Raw genomic sequence first — 10,810 nt, 5'->3', positions numbered from 1 at the left:
AAAATTTCCACTATGTTGCTCTCTATATTCCCTATTTTGTTGCAGACACTTTCCACGTCTTTGCTGAGACTTTCTTCATTTTCATTTGTTTCTGGTGTGTTTGCAATTGCTCACTGGAACATTCTTACAATGCCTACTTTAAAATAAGAGTGCGATAATTCTGACACCCGTGTTGTCTTTATGTTGGCATCTGTTGTCTTTCCCCATTTGAGTTAAGATGTTCCCGGTTTTTGGCAAGAGGAGTGGTTTTCAGGGGGAATCCCTGACGTGTTGGGTGTATAGGCTGGGAGACCCTGTATTGTGTTTAAATCTTCACTGTTAGCAGGCCTCCCCCATATCACAGTGATGGGGGAACAGGTCACAGTGCCTAAGTATTGCCAGGTTGGGCTGGAAGTACTGGTTCCCCTCTTTGCCTCCGTTGACACCCTGGGGCGGGGGGTACCTCATTACTGCTGGGTGGGGGTGGGCTTCGGCTCCTCACAAAGTTTCCTGCTGATACCACTCCGGCTTGGAGGTGCAGGGATATCTCATTAGGGCTTCTCTCCTGGCCTCTGCTGAGATCACTTGGGGTTGGGGGGCTTGTTACACCAGACAAGTGTGGAAGTCTAGGCTCCCTACTCTGCCTTCTCTGACAGCACCCGAGTGGGGGGCTTGGGGGCACCTTGCTATCACTGGGTGCAGGTGGAAGTTCAGGTTTCTTGCTGGGTTTTGGCTGGCACGTGTGGGGGTGGGGCTGAAGTTTTTCCATCTGTTGGGCTGGAGTGGTGGTGGTGTGTCTGGAAGTTTTCTGTCTTGCTCGGCTGTCCCATGACTGGTTCTTTAGCTGGAGAAAGCAGGCTTTCTTGAGATTTTCTTTTGGTCTGTACCTGTTGTCATTTCTGTGGTCCCAGCTTCTCCAGCACCTTACCCAGAAATATATGAGGGAGCTCACCACCATGTCATTCCTCATAGCCTAGCTGGTCTGTCTTCTTCTCTCCACTGTTCAGAGTCTTGAATCTGTTTTATGTATAATTTACAGGGGTATTAGCTGCACTAGAGGACGGACAGGGAAAAGTGCACCTGCTCCATCTTTCTGGAAGTGAAAGTCTGCACACTGGTTTTTTTCCTTCTTGCGCCTTGCCCCTAGTATTAATTGTGTGTCTTTCATGGCTTCAGCTTTTAAAGAAGAATTTGGATGTGATACTATCTTCTTCTGGGTGACCCCAATCCTGGGTTCCACGAATACACGTCCTCATTTTCTCATTATCCTTGGAGCTCCTAGGGGCTTCCTTCCACTCTGGTTTGGGTCCCCATGTATATTTCTGCCATCTCCTGTGTAAGTGATTCTTACTATTTGTTTTTCAGATTAGAATGGTTTCATTTTCCTGCCTGGATCCCAATTTACACAAAGGTAGGAGCATTCTTATTTTAATTTGATAGTGATTGCCAAGTTACCGGGCAAAATGTCTGATCCTATTTGGTTAGACCAATAGGAGTATCTGCTTATCCACAGCCCTGCAAACTTTGCCTTGACGATCTGATGAGTGAGAAAAAGGATATTTAATTGTCATTTTCATTTTCCTAATTAAAGGTCAAATTCTCATCTTTTCATATTTATTGGCTATTTGCATTTCTCTTCTAAACCATCCATTCATATCTTTTATCAATTTTCTCATTGAATTATTTATATTTTTCTTATTGCTTTATAGGAGCATATTAAATTAATCCTTTCTAATGTATAAGCCAGTTATCTCCTCCTTGTCTTTGTTTATACAATCCTTTGTTACGCAGAAGTTATAAATTTTGATGTGCTCAAATGTGAGGGAAACTTAACCTTAACAAAAGTAGCAAAAAAAGAAATTGTATTGGCTCATGTAACTAAACAACTCAGAGTGAAGGCTTCAGGTGCAGGTGGATCCAGGGGCTCAAACAATGTCATGAAGAACTGTTCCAGCTTTGCTCTTCTTCATAATAGTGTCATTCCTGGCCTCATAGGGTAGCAACATGGCTCTCAGTAGCTTTATTTACAAGAACGAATGTAAATAACAGACTCTTGTCCAAATGTGACTTAAATATAAGGTTCTTTTTTCTTTCTTTCCTTTTTCTTTTCTGAATGTAGTTAGCTCAGAGGGATTCAGTAACTGAGTTACATTCAGTAAAATGTAAGGGCTCTGAGTAACATTTTTTCTTTATTGTGAAAAAAATGGCTGCCATATTTCCAAGCACTGTGTATGGATACAACAGCCCGCAATGAAGCAGGCAAGGAAACCTCTTATCCAGCACATCTCTCTTTCACCAGATCTGGCAAATCTTTCCCACCCTCCCTGCCCACACCCGCCAACAGGTGCTACCTCAGATTCCATTGGCTAGAGCCAGTCACGTGCCCATGACTCACTGCAAAGGAGGATAGGAGAGCAAGTAACGGGCCCCCCCTAGAGTGGGGGCTGGGCTGTGCCGGCAGGAATAAGGGGTGGGGGAGCTGTTGGGTCAACATCCAGCAGCACCTGCCCCCGGGGAGCATCTCTCCCAGTCACTCCTGTTCCAGAGATGGGATTCACTCAGCCTGAACTGACCCTTGTCACGTGTGCATCCAGAACCACTTCCGGGTCTGGGGGATTTGCCAGCTGATTGGCTGGGCCAGGTCACATGACCACCCTTAAACCTAGCCGCTCATCCCGAACTCTCTGAATGGCCGGTGAGAGAGTGACTATCGGGGTTTGGTTACCAGAAGATGGGGGAAACGTGTGCTGGAAACTTAAAACAAGAGATTTATACTAAAGAAGCTGCATGAACATGTGATAATCATGACTGGTGGTAATGTCTATGTGAGTGAAATTTCTGGTTGAACAAATGCGAGCTTTCTTGCCGTTCTCTCATCCCTCCGGGCAGTGAGTGGTGAAAGAGACTTGTTAGGAGCCCTTTCTCGCTTTCTCTGCAACGGCCCAGGCCTCCCTATTTCCCAGCCATGCCTGTAATCCCCCCAGCCCTTTGGAAATGATTATCTTTACGTGGGAATTCTGGGAGTCCTTGCCTTGACCAGTGTCGTGTTGGCCAAGCCGAGTGCCCAGTAAATAGCACAGGTATCTTTTTTTTTTAAGTTTTATTTGTTTATTTGAGAGAGAGAGAGAGGGAGCACAAGGAGAGGGAGAGGGAGAAGCAGACTCCCCCGGCTGAGCAGGGAGCCCGGATGTGGAGCTTGATCTGGGATCTGACCTGAAGGCAGATGCTTAACTGACTGAGCCACCCAGGCGCCCCCAGCACAGGTATCTTTACAGAACTTGCTTCCTAGCTTTGGGAGGTGCGTGTGTCATTGTGAAGATTAGTGATGATTTATTAAGCTTCGGTCCAAATTTCCATTTCTGCCATCCTGAACGAAAGCCATCCAACTCACCTTGACTCTCCCCATGTAACCATAACCACCTCATGCAGAATCTGAACTGCACAAAGGCTCAAAATTGCTGTGTTCTAGCATAGACTCGGCCCAGAAACAATTTGAATGTTCATGGCTTTAAAATGACTTGACAGTCTGTCTACAACATGTCCTAAAAGGAGGGTGAAGCTGTGTCTCCATGCATTACTGGTGATTAATTGATTTGCTGGTGGAGCTAGGTAACCTTTGTGACCAAATTGAGAGAATGGATCAGACCTGAGCAATCAAACCAGCCATTAAGAATCCCACCTCGTTCCCAGGCCTGCTGTACCTCGGGATTCCTGGGGAGAAAAATGAAAGGGAAGGAGGTTTAGCCATAAATGCAGGGGACGTGCAATCAGGCTGGACAAAGGTTGCAAGGTTGAGGACTGTTCATTGCACTGGTGATCTGTGACTTTCCCTAACCCCCTCCTGGGTTAAATACAGGGGAGCAAAATGCAGAGTGACATCGGGGCTCGGAGACCAGGAGACACCGTGCAAGGTGTCTGTCCTGCCATCTCCTGCCGCTGCAGATCTCAGCACAGCAGAGGTACATGCATGTGGTCGGGGCAGATATGGAGGAAGGACCCTCTCAATTCACCTCTTCTCAGTAAGAGGTCCCATGTCTGTGAGTTCCTTCAGGTCAGGTCTGCAGAGTCCCTGTCCCCAGGCCAGCCACTAACTGTGACTGTCTAATTCAACAGCAATGTCACGGGGAGAGTGGATGGAAATTACTGGAGCTTTATATTAAACCTTTATATTTCTGCTAAATTAAATTTAGCAGGAAGTTCATTTTTACTCTTAAAAATGAAAGCACAATTTTGTGGAATACATCCTTTGTTTAAAAATCTAAATTTGAGAAACACCCACATATATCAAAGAGGTGTGAAGATGTTCATTGGAGCACTGTTTGTTTTACAAAAATGTCAGGACACATACCGGTTTCTTATTACTGTACGTGTAACAGATTACCACGAACTTGGTGTCTTAAAACAGGAATTTATTCTCCCACAGTTGTGGAGGTGAGAAGTCTAGAATGGGTTGGCAGGGCTGCTCTAGGGGAGAATCCACTCCCCTCCCTTTTCTGGCTTCCAGAAGCCACCTGCGTTCCTTGGCTGGTGGCCCATCCCCCACGTTGATGCCCAGCCTAGCAGGTCTCCCCATCTCTCTCCACTTCTGAGGTCACATCCCCTTTTCCTGACTCTGACGCCCCCACCCTCTTATGAGATGACACTGGGTCCACCTGAATCATCCAGGTTGCTCTGCCTATGTCAAGACCTATAAGTTAATGACATGTACAAAGGCCCTTTTGCCATGTAAGGTGGTGTGTTCGCAGGTTCTGGGGATTAGGGTGTGGACAGCTTTGGGGGCCTGTTACTCAGCTGACCATGGAAGAATCTACATCCATCAGGATAGACAAGGTGCCGCCCCAGTAACAAACAGCCCCCAAACCCCAGGGGCTTAAATAGGCAGAAAGGTTTCTCATCAATGTTGTTTCACTTCTTCAACCCGGGGAGAGGGCAGATGGGGTCCCTGTCAAGGGCCACACAGCTGGGGTGTAGGCAGTTGGACTCCAGCCCGAGTCCCGGACCCGACTCCAAACCTGCATCCCTCCCACTCCCCCGCCCCCGTGTTATTCCGTCACTCTAAAAAAATAAATAACAGAGTCAGGCTGAGCTAGCTGGACGCCCTCCGCTGTTTATTTTCCAGCATCTGCTTCATAAACCGTTGGGCGTCCATGTTAATTTTCCTTATTGCTGTTAACCTCGCCTTCCAATTATGCAAAGTGTTCAGGCACAGCAGCCCCTTATTACTGGGACTCTGTCTTTGGCTGACATTTGCTGGTGTGTATCTTGGCCTTGACTGACAAAGGCAGTGACTTCTCACGTCGGCCTCATTTTCTTGTGCAAATGACTCCATGACCAGATGGGTGTCTGGGGGGTCCAGGAGCTCCGGAGGCTGCAGAGCAGGCAAAGAAACATTATTTAGAAAAAAAATGTCAAGGCTGATGAAACCATGTTTATTTGGTTTCTTCAAAAAACATGAACATTGAGGGGTACTAAAAAAATGTTGGAACTCTGTGGTTTGGCTTTTTCTTTCTATGGACACTCTAAAGTTCATGTGGCCCATTTCATTTGGCATCTGAGGCTCCCGTGACGGCTCTGTTATGCCTCGTTTCCCAATTAAACCCTGAATCATTCATTCATTCAAGACCTAGTTATGACCGTCTATTATGTTTCAGGCACTGTTCTAGGCTCAATGTATAAAGCAGAAGATGGATGAAAGTCTTGACACTCTGGAGCTCACCTTCTGGTCAAGGACAATCAATAAAAAGATGACATGTATCTAGAATGAATCAGGAGGTGGCTGGTGCTAAGAAGGAAAGTGTGGCAGGGAATGGTGGGGCTGGGGTGCAAGGGGGGCTCCTCAGAGGCAGCTGACATGGAATAGAGACCAAAGCCAAGAAGGAGGGAGAGAGGCTAATGTCTGGGGAGAGAGTGTATTCCAGGCAGTGGAAACAGCAAGTGCAAAGGCCCTGGGGCAGGAGCATGTCTGGCATGTCCAAGCAACAGAGTGACCAGTGTGGCCACAGCAGAATGAAGAAGGCAGACGGGTGCACAGAAAAAAGCCAGAGGGGTGGGGAGACCAGACTGCACCAGGACTTGTGAGCCACTGTGAGGATTTGGATTTTATCTGAGTGAGGAGGGGGGAGTTTTGAGGATTTGAGTAGAGGAGTGACGCCCTCTGACTCATACTTAAAAGAACCACTTTGACAACTTTGTTTCGAACAGACCGGAGGAAAGACACGTGCAGAGCCCAGGAGACCAGTGCAGAGAAGGTCTTTCATAGCAGCTTGAACCGAGGTGGTAGCCATGGGGGTGGGGGAAGTGGTTGAAGCTGAATATATTTTTAAGGTAGAACCAATAGTTTCTGTAAAAGGGCTTGGATGTGCTATGTGCAAAAAACAAAACGTAAGTCTCAGGATGGCACCAAAGTCGGTCTGAGCAGCTTGCCTTTTGAGCTGTGAGAACCTGGTATGAGTTTATCCAGAAACACAAATTTCCGAAGACTCGGTTTTGGAAGTAAAGGTCGGCTCCTTCTCCTGCTCTGGGTTTTCTTTTTTAAAAAACTGCAATACAGGGGCGTCTGGGTGGCTCAGTCGGTTAAGCAGCTGCCTTCGGCTCAGGTCATGATCTCAGGGTCCTGGGATCGAGCCCCGTATCGCTCCCTGCTCAGCGGAGAGCCTGCTTCTCCCTCTCCCTCTGTGTGCTCTCTCTCACTCTCGCTCTCTCTCAAATAAATAAATCTTTAACAATAACAACAACAAAAAACCTGCAGTACATGACTTACGGCAGATGGACACTTGTCTCCTGGGGATTCCAGACTGTCATCTTTCATTTAAAACAACATGAAAAAGGAATATGAGATCTCCTTTAACATCATCTGAATGTTTTCAGCTGTTGGAGCTTAAGAAAAAAAAAACTGTAGTGCAAGAGAATCAGCAACAATAATTTGTGAAAAGGGACACAAATAGGCCAGGAATTGACTTTCCTAATAGACTTTGACTTGCATTAGATGTGAGACAGATGAGTGGAATCAGGCTGTTACCCAGCAGAAAGAATTGCAGTGTCAGATAGAGCAATAAAGGTGCAGAAATTGAGCAGAAACACATGTTCTGCAGATATGAGCTGTTAGGTATGCACTTTCTCTTGTTGATGTTCTCGGTATGAAATCCAGTATTATCCCAGGGAAAGGCAACAAGGCCACTAGCTGTTGAATGGCGAAGTGTATTACACTTCATCAAGTCCCCTCGGTAACCTGCCACACAGATTGTACTGCTAAGGAAGGCGAGAGAAATCGTACCTCCGTTTCCCCTCACATGGCAAGTTTGGGAATCGAGGTCCGTGTTGGGGTGCTGGCCACCATGTGTGGCTGTTCACTGCAGGCTGCTCCTCAGCACGGTGTTCAATGTCTTCCCCAAAACACAAGCAAAAATAAAAACAAAACGGCAACGGCTAACAAAACCAGGAAGACATGCGGGATTGGGTCACGCATTCAGCCCTCCGTCTTTGCTGCCCCGGGGGCGTCATGTGGCACGCCCAGCAGGACCAGCACCATCCTGTGCTCCCCAAAGGGCAACCAGCGACACCAAGTGGGACTACTTGGGGTATGACCTCCTAGATGTCTTTGTAATAAAGATGGTTTTTGATCATAACAAATTAGATCGATGTACCATTTCTTACGGACCAGATGGGCAAAAATTTGAAAGGCTGTCAATATTCCATGTTGATGATGCTGTGGGGAAGCAGGCATCCCCACACATGGTGAGTGGGGGTAAAATCACGCTCCCCCTTTGGGAGACGTTTTGGCAATACCTAAAAAATTGAGACACGCACTTACTTTTCTGAGCCAGCAAACCCCACTCCTGGGAATTTCTGTTGCAGGAAGTCGTGTACAAATACTTATGAGCAAGGTCACACTACACATCACAGTACTGTTTGTGAGAACCAAAAGTATGCAATGACTCCACCGTGCCTCTACAGGATACTGGTTGGACACAAACAAAGACTATGAAATCTCCACGTACCGAAACATTAGGGAATGGTTCAAATAGAGATACGGGATTATGGTATTACTGTTGCTGAATATATGCGAGATCTTGTAAGTGGTGAAAAGCAAGATGCACAGCAGTACAGAGGATGGTGTTTTCATGTCTGAGAGGGGCCCATGTGAAGTTATACACGTTTGTATTTCTGTGTTTGCATGAAGAAGCTCTGAAAGATATTGAAAGTCAAGAATGTGGGTACCTATGGGGGGAGTAGCGTTCTTGGAATGGAAGTGAACCCATTAAATGCATATCCTTTTACGTTATTTTGATGTTTAAGTCCTCTCTATGTACGGCCTAAAGACAACTTAGGAAGATGGTTTATAAATGGGCCCTTTCTGTTTTGCAGTCAACAGTAGTGTTAGGACTAAAAACAGAGCAGGGGTCAGTTCAGGCCAGAACAGGGCGAGCCCTTGCTTGTCTGTAAATCAAGAAGCAAAGGACGACCTGACTACCCCGACCCTTACAGCGGGGCCTGCTGCTGACCCGCAGCCCCGCAGCCTGGCCCCGACAGCCCTGAGATCAGGTGGGAGTGACTTGCAGGAGGCTCCAGGTTGGACTCCGTGCAGGTCAGAATTCCCATCACGCTTCAGTGCAGGCTCTGAGGAGGTAAGTCACGCCGCTGTTTCAATTTCAAAGGGAAGTCACTGAGCACAGGCAGGGTGACCCGCCCCACATCAGAGTGGATTCAGATCTGATCTAGGGTAGGTGTGATGCGCAGGGGAGGAGGAGGCTGAGCTTCTCTTTGTTCCATCCCCCCTGTCTCCTTGACCCAGAGATGAGGGGTTTCCATCTCGGAGGCTCCTGGGCTGCAATTCTAATAGTAGAGGGACAGAAAGTAGCTCAAATATTAAACCACGGATGGCCTGCCATTTTTACTCGAAGCGCTGGAACTTTTCAGTCAATGCCGGAGGAAGGGAGGAGGTCAAGTCAGCTGGCTCAGCAAACCATCATCTCTAAGTGTTAGCTGAACAGAGGCAAACCCCGAATGTGAGCACGATTCAAAGGGGCCGCCGAGCAGGTGGGCTTCGGTGTCTGGTGCTGCAATTGTGGTTTTAGGTATTTATGTCTCTTACTAAGACAGTGAGCGCCTGGAGGAAGAGACCCGTGCCTTAGAGCCTTATTCATCCAGGAGTCCTCTATGTCCAGCATGGTGCTGGGCGCTCGGACGCTCAGCACTTGGGACGAGCAGGTGTCCTGGTCTGAACGGGAAGATCCCAGCGTGCGCCCGCTTGCCTCCTTCATCTTTTTTTTTTTTTTTTAAGATTTTGTTTATTTATTTGACACAGAGAGAGAGACAGCTAGAGAGGGAACACAAGCAGGGGGAGCGGGAGGGAGAAGCATGCTCCTGGCTGAGCAGGGAGCCCGATGCGGGGCTCGATCCCAGGACCCTGGGATCATGACCTGAGCCAAAGGCAGACCCTTAACGACCGAGCCCCCCAGGCGCCCCATTGCCTCCTTCATCTTTGACAGCAGCCTCTTTCACTCTCCAAAGTGACCCAGTTTAAGCAACAACTTATTTTGCCAACCTGCCAATAAGTCACAGAACGGCCTCCTGGATAACTCAAGCAGAAGAAATTATTTTGAGGATATGGAGTGGCTTTATCAAGAAGGAGATTTCTTGTCTCATACAAATGGGACATCAGTCAAGAGTTGGCCAGGACAGCCCTGATTTATGCCTGCTAATTAATAATTGTAACAATTATTAATAGTGCTCCCATTTAGTTCCACAAATATCTTTGGTTGGGCAATAAGTTGTATGTCGTCTTATGTAGGTGTCAAGGACAGCTATATCCAGCATTCAAATGAAGTCATCAGGATATGTTGATGTTGGTTCACCCTCAGGGACCTGTTGGGAGCAAGAAGGCCTCGCCTCAGTGTCTGCATCCTTGCATCCTTTGAGATTCTCAAGCAAAGGGATAGGCGGCTGTTGTCCAGGAACTTCCACAAAGGATCTGGGATTAATTCTGATTGGATCCTCTTCGGTTATACTCATGGATGGTCCCATCTGAATAATTGGGAGAAATGCAATCACAGAGATGCTCGGATCAGAAAGATTTAAGTAGAGGGGCAGGAAGTCCACTCCCCAGAGTATATATCCTGAAATATCTATAGATTTTTCTAAGACTGCACAAGGCTCTAGTGTGCCTTGACACTTGGCAACTTCTGTAAACTTTTGCCCTATTACATAAACAAATCTCAACTATTCACTATTTAATTATTCTTAAAGTTCCTTCCTGATCTTGATTTCATGATTCTGTGATTTCCCTTAACAAATGCAAGCAGCTGAAGGTTATCTGAGGGCTGACTTGGATCAATCTTAGAAAAATAACAGTGAAATCTCCAGGGCTTAGCAGATGCCAACAGGAGGCATCTCAGCAGGGGTAGCAAATTAAAATATGTATCTATTCAAAAATATGATGATCAGGAAGTTACTTCTTAAATGAGCTCTCTAGTTACTGACTTCAGGAGAGGATTTGTTAGCATGGTGAAATGAAAATGATACATTATAATTTGACATTTTCCATTCAAATGGAAAATTAATAGCAATATCTGTCATTTCAGTTCAAAAAAGAGCCCACCTGGAAAGAGGAGAACTAGACACACTGTCACAGTGGGAGGTAGTTTGTTATGGGTGGTTGAAAAATAGGGATAAAGTTTCTTGAGGCTTACTTTAGATACAAGTTACAGAGCCCTCCCCACCTTCCCCGCGAAACACAACTTGGGGCTTTATTTTTCCTCATGCTAAACAAGTCTAGAGGTGTGCAGTCCATAGATGGTACCAAGGCTCCATGATAACATCAGAAACCCAGGCT

The sequence above is a fragment of the Zalophus californianus genome, chromosome 8 (genome assembly GCF_009762305.2).
Source record: "Zalophus californianus isolate mZalCal1 chromosome 8, mZalCal1.pri.v2, whole genome shotgun sequence".
NCBI classification, from domain to species: domain Eukaryota; kingdom Metazoa; phylum Chordata; class Mammalia; order Carnivora; family Otariidae; genus Zalophus; species Zalophus californianus.
The sequence above is the reverse complement of the archived record's forward strand: the minus strand, read 5'-3'. Positions refer to the sequence as shown.